This window comes from Schistocerca gregaria, chromosome 4, assembly GCF_023897955.1.
Source record: "Schistocerca gregaria isolate iqSchGreg1 chromosome 4, iqSchGreg1.2, whole genome shotgun sequence".
Taxonomy (NCBI): Eukaryota; Metazoa; Arthropoda; class Insecta; order Orthoptera; family Acrididae; genus Schistocerca; species Schistocerca gregaria.
In genome coordinates this window covers 294,396,799-294,403,899 of record NC_064923.1, presented here as the reverse complement: position 1 = coordinate 294,403,899, position 7,101 = coordinate 294,396,799, and positions in this window count along the sequence as shown.

Genomic DNA, 7,101 nt, shown 5'->3' with positions numbered 1-7,101 from the left:
GAAAATGTAGATATACTGTGGTATACGTATGCATCGGAAGGCATAGCGGAAGAAAAGAAAGAGGAAGAAGTTAAGCAAAGGAAATTGCGCCACAATACCAAGTCTAACACTGATCTCTCTCGAAGGTTTCTAATTCCAGTGATGGGTCACCGTGATAACATCAGTCAAAAACAGAATTCCAAGGCGTGCTTACAGCTGAGGCAGGCGCTTGCACGCAGTGTGTATGTCATACGTCTAAGCAGCGTGAGGTACAAGTTCTAACACTGAGCACTGCCGCGCCACATCTGAAATAACCGAACAGATTTAGGGCGTCTATTAAATTGTAATCAATTAATAAATATAACTTCCATCACACTAGGAAAAAGCTCAATGGTATAAAACCGTTATTTGATATTTGGTTTCGTGTTCCCTCGTGTATTTACCGAAATATTTTTTCTACCTAAGTTTTTTGTTTTTTAAAAGTTATGTTAACTGTATTTCATATTATACCATTCTTTTCGGTTCACTGAGTTATTTAGCCCCCTTTGTATTTCTAAAATGGCCTTTTCAGCCCTTAAACTGCATTTATAAGCTCTTAAGTAGACAATTTGTTACCATATCTCCTGCTGTCAAATAAAATTATTGCCTTTCACTTCATGCACAAAATAATGTTCATCGTAACGCTCGTCTGTCTACATTTTGAATGTTAAGTACCCTGTTTGTATTTGCGGCTACTAAATGGCACTCTTCGTGTAATTGTTCACCTGCCAGCAATTGCTGCCGGCCGTGGTGGCCGAGCGGTTCTAGAAGCTACAGTCCGGAACCGCGTGACCACTACGGTCGCAGGTTCGAATCATCCCTCGGGCATGGATGTCTGTGACGTCCTTAGGTTAGTTAGGTTTAAGTAGTTCTAAGTTCTAGGGCACTGATGACCTCAGAAGTTAAGTCCCATTGTGCCCAGATCCGTTTGAACCAGCAATTGCTAACGCGGGCGCCTCAGTCTGATGCTACGTTAGCTCGACGCATGTGAGCAGGCTACAGTGGCTCCCCTTTTATGTAATCTTCTTTTACAAATTTTGTGACTAAAGCTTTATAGCTTGAATTTGTAGATTAATACATGACATTTAAGTACTGTTTCTTTTTTATACTAGCAGCCAGTACTTATACGTAAAATTTTTTTTCTTTCCTGTTATTTTATAATCATGTTATACGCTAATTTTAGAGTTTTCTTTCTGATGAAGGCACTCGTAGCAATGTCGAAACCTGAGTCAAAAGACTCCTTTTTTGCGACCGAGGGCTGCTATTACTGTTAATTTTACTTTAAACGCACCTATGTTCAAAACGTTTGAAAGTTATTTGTGTTATCGGCAACAGTAAACAGTACAATAATTTGTAAGTAGCTAGTTTCGAAACGAAAAAATAGAAGGTATTAATATGATGTGGGCTAGAAATTGAAAGTAATAGCATATGCAGAAGAACATCGAAGCAGAGCATCTGAGAGGCATTTCCACGAACAGCAAAAAATTGGCGGTAAAGAAGAACTGAAAAAAATGAGGAACAGTAAATGTGCAAACAGAGGACTGAGTGCAAAATAGCCAAAACTAGAAGATGACATACTGAAATGGATTCAAGGACACCGTCAAAACGGCATTTGAATTAACACAAAAATGATTCAAATACACGCTCGTAAGCGATCGCTACAGTGGAACTTAACAGACCTTAAGGGTGGAATTGGTTGGTGCTACAAGTTTATGAAGTGTGGCGTACTTAGCATGTGAACGAAAAAGAAATTATCTCAGAAAACTCCATAAGAATATGAAGAGAAAATATTATATTTCCATCGCTTTATTATTCAACATCGAAAGAAAAACTATATTGAACTAAGCTAAATGGCGAATATGGACAAAAATCTTCTGACACTTCATGTTCCAAGAAACAGAACTGCCGTCATGAAAGATGCTAAAACTGTTATTACAAAACCAAGGAGACGTCATGTTGCGCTGACGGTACTAAACTCAATCCAATAATCATTTTCAAAAGCAAAACAATGCCAAAACCTTCTGAAACACAAGTTGTTGTTCACGTACATGCCAAAGGTTGGATGGACGAGGCTGGTACGAAATTGTGGATTAACAGAGTGTGGGAGAGAAGGAAATGTGCTTTATTGAAGAAGAGTTCTCTTCCTGGGCTAAATCAGTTATTAGACTTTTGGAAAATTCTGTGAAAGAGATGTGGAGACAGGGAGATATAGAACTTCCTGCTGTTCCTGGTGGACTTCGCAGTTGCAGACTCTCGAGGCCTCGATAAACAAACCATTTAAATAATATATGAGAGAGTAATGAAACAAATGGACGATGGTTGAAGCCCAAAATGAATTCACTCGGAAGGGAGGTTTAAAACGACTTACAGTCAAACAATCGTGTCAGTAGATGAAACAGTCGCGCTCCAGAGTGAGAGAAGACATTATTGTTAAATTTTTGAAGAAGTGCCGCATAAATAACACTCTTTTTGGCAGTGAAGACCATCTTATATAGACGACAACGACGACGACGAAGAGGAAGAAGAAAGTTCAGGTGACGATTTTCACGGTTTTAAATGTCATCCGATTTTATAAATTAAAAATTATTTTTAGTCTGGCTTCGCAATCTTATGATAAAAATAGTGAAAATCTTATTTTTTAAACAAACTGCTTAAACATTACGGAGCTTTTCATAGTATGTAGCGTCTTATAGTCCGTAAGTGTAAATACTGTGGCCGGCCGCGGTGGTCTAGCGGCTCTAGGCGCTCAGTCCGGAACCGCGCGATTGCTACGGATGTGTGTGATGTCCTTGGGTTAGTTAGGTTTAAGTAGTTCTAAGTTCTAGGGGACTGATGACCACAGATGTTAAGTCCCATAGTGCTGAGAGCCATTTTAACCATTTTGTAAATACTGTGTTTAAATGGGCGCAGAATCTCACTACTATTCGATTAATCTGTAGTTGATTAGACACCGGAACCAGTAATTTTCTTAAAAATTTGGAGGTAACCATTCAGAGCAATCTAAAATTGTTGTATTACACAAAACAGGTTGTTGGAAAAACATTTGCCAGGCTAAGATACAGTGGAAACGGCTGTAGGAAATGTGATTCATCCAGGTACAAAGTGGCATACAAAATACTTGTTCGATCGATTTTTGACTATTGCTCGAAAACCGGAATGGAGATGGGAAGATCCAACCAAAAGCTGCAAGTTTCGTCACAGCTTCGTTTTGTTGAAGCAAGAGCGTTATGGAGATGCTCGACAAAGTCCAGTGCGAAAATTTCGAGAGTGTAACACAACGGTATAGTCGACATGAATTTAAAAAGGATAAACCATCGTGTTATCAAATGGTGACTTAACTTCATTATGTTACATTGTATCATGTTAACTATGTTAGTCATGGGTGACGAATGTCACTTGCGGGGTTCTGAGGCACAAATAATGAAATTAATTTTACAGTCTAACTTAAAATAATAAAATATTTATCCAGTCAGTCGCTCTGTACCTTTACTCAATCGTGTAATCGAGTACAAGCAAGATTAAATCAGCGTCATTATCTGACATTCAGGGCAGTTCCCACAAGTACATTGTACCAATGTTGTAGAATAATAAAAAACAATGCGCTCTGTCACTCAAAATAAACAAATCAGCCCCAAAAATGTACGTACTACTTGTCAGATTGGAATACAGCGCCACCTGTCGTTCTTTACAAATCAAACCAAAACACATTTACGACAGTTTGCCACCAAGTCTTGTGGTTTGCCAACTTCTTCATCTCAGTGTAGCACTTGCACCGTACGTCTTCAAATATTTTTTGGCCGTATTCGAATCTCTGTCTGCCCCCGCCTTTGTTTTTATCCTTTATAGCTCCCTCTATGATTATGGAACGTATTCCCTTTGCCCTTAGCACATGTCGCATCATCATGTCCCTTCTTGTCAGTGGTTACATACGTTCTTTCGTCTCTGATTCTTCGGAGAACTTCCTGAGTCCTCATCAGTCCACCAGTTTTCAGTAGCCTTCTGTAGCTGTATGAGCTGGTGCGCTGTTGGCGCCAGTCTCCATCGATTCTCATCACGATCGTCAGAGTCGGTTTTCGTTGCTGCTTGGCTTCGTATCTTTGGCGGACAGCTATTTAAATGAGGCGCGCGCGCGCTCTGGGGCTTCATTTCGGCTATCAGCTGTGTCAGTGACAGTCACGTGTGGCGTCGTGTCTGTATACAGCGTGACGAGTGGCCGAGTCGGTTCGACGAAGGAGGGTGGGCCGCTGCTGCGGCGTGTTTAGCCGTTGTAATGCAGATACGCTGCCGACGGTGATTGGGGTTTCTTGGATATGTGAAGGACAGATTTCCTTCGTGTCTCTTGCATATGATTCGAAGTCAATGAACTGGAGTCGTCTAAGTGTTCATCAGTGGGTTCTCTTTATGATTATTTAATATACCTGTGCTCAGAAAACTATTTTGGTTGTTTCAGTTACCTTTCAACTTGCTGCCTGATATGTAGATGGCATTTAAGGAAGTGCTAGTGACGGACCACCAATTGACATCAAGCCGATTTTAATGCGTTCCAAGTAGTGCGTAAGTTTGTTCCTGGCGTTCAGAAGCGGGCCGATATAATTTCCCTAATATCTTTTCTATTTTATAATTTTATTTGTTATTTCATAGGTTGTGTAATTAAACCTTAAGACACATTGTCATTTATGTTAAGTCTGCTTAGGGTTCATGTGTGCCGCGTAGAATTAAAGGTTTATTGATAACTGGTTGGGATAATATCCTTGTGTATCTGTTGTGTCAGAGTGTTGCCTGCCGCTGATGTGTTTATGTTTCAGATAATTGGTGGTGGTCGACGCAAGCAACCTCCGGCGTATCACGGTGGAAGAGTGAAAATTAATGACCTAGATCGGTGTCTACGGTTACGTTGTTAACGTGTGGAAATTCCGTCTTGCCGGTGGAGCGTTGTGGTTTTCCGCAAGCTTACTCGTAGATCAAAGTTGAGTATATTTTTATTTCACCTTCTGGTCCATGCATCTCCTGTGTGTTATAACCTTACGGTTTTCTCACGTGCATCACCAATTTATCGTAAATCTGAAGCGTTCCCATGTTAAGATGATTTCATATGTTATCATTATATTGAATGTATTATGATCCTGTTAATTTTTCAGAAACTGTAAGTCCAGTATTGGAAAGATATCAAGTTATTGGACTTAAGTAGATCAATGTTCTTAGCTGGATCCTGAGTTTCATGAAAACCAGTTTCTATGTTAGTTGAAGCATGTTTGAAATTTCATTAATTGTAGTTTTATGAATATTGTTTTAACTAATGAAAGTGGGCTAAGCAAATTTTCAAAGATCTGTGTTTGTTAGACTTAATACATACCCTTAGTTGTGGAAGTAGTTTTAGATTTTTGATGTGAATTATATGAAAAACAGTTTCAATGTGAGGTTTGAAGCTTGTAAGGTTTAGTTGTGGCAGTTATATTTTGTTAATAATGGTTTTATGAATATTGTTTTATTTAATGGGAGTTGGCTAATCAAATTTTGAAACTTTCTATAATCGTTGCTACTGTTAAATTGATAAGAGCAATATGTTTGTAATAAAGAAGTGTGTTGCAACTACAAACTGGTTATGTGTTTAATTGCGAGATTCCTACCACACATGCTGTGTTTCAAACGAACAATCACAGATATATCCTTCTCAGATGAAGACCTCACTTAACTAGGAGACTAGCAGACTTATATTGATCAGTAATGACATATTTGCCTGTACTAGGCTGCTCCTTGCTTCATCGTCCATGTTTGATTACTATTTTACAAATTGACAGAAAACTCCAAGGAGGGATGCGAGTCATACGATACATTTGTATGTTAGTACTGTTTCCGTGACAGTGGTGTCGATGTAAGGCAATATTTTATTTTAAAAAGAAAACAGTACACAACTCTTGCAATTGAGAGCTTCATATACCTTTGCTGTGGTTGCACCTCACCGCGCTGTAGGATTCCGAGATTGTGTGGCGACGATGCCGGTATTTCACCATCCAAAGTTGGGAATAACGTTTACAGATACGTTACAAATCGGTCCCAGGTAACGAAACAAATCATATATTGTCATGACTGTCACCTGAAGCTTCATGCTGTGGAATTATAGTTCCAGAGTATGAACTATTTTGAAACACGCAGCAGTGGCATATTGGTAGTGTGTGTTTGTCTACATGATGTACTATATCGAATCATCTGCGAAAGACGTTCAGTTCAGCGTGTGACATGACTCAGTTGAAAGCTTATTTACGTCAAAGAACAGTTCTTATATCGTTCACATCTGATATCGTGCACAAACATTTATCTTCAACACCCACCGATTTGCGTCCATCCTACGCTAGAAAACTTCTTAACTGATCCTGAAATAAAAGCACAGTACACATTTTGTTCATTCAGTAGTGATAACTGTCTCTCTGCATTTCACACTGAGAAAGCGCACATTTTGATTTAAATTTTTTATCCGTATCCTGGCACACGAAGGTAACCCACAAGGCGTGCCGCACCACAACCAAACCGTCCCACAATTTTTTTTGTTTAGATAAACTAAACAGGCTCTCTTATAGCAAATATATAATCATTTATGTTCAGTTGCAATTTTAATATTTGAATGTATGTATAACGAACTATAATGTATGTTGTAAAAAATACATAGAGGAAAATATTTATATTAGCTTATAAAACTATGACTTCACGGTACATTACGGAGAGACCGGGCTCTCTTATAGCAAATATATATATAAACATTTATGTTCAGTTGCAGTTTTAATATTTGAATGTATGTATAACGAACTATAATGAATGTTGTAAAAAATACACAGAGGAAAATATTTATATTAGCTTATAAAGCTATGACTTCACGGTACATTACGGAGAGACCGGGCAACATATTACTTCCTCCCACATACGTCTCGTGGAAAGACTATAACGAGAATTGGTGCTTACCAACAATCACTCTTCCCTCGCGCCATTTGATAATGGAACAGGGAGGTTGGCTAAAGGTAGTAATACTAGACGTATCCTGCGCCACACATCCTACAGAGGTTTTTGGAATAAAGATATAGATTCTATCTG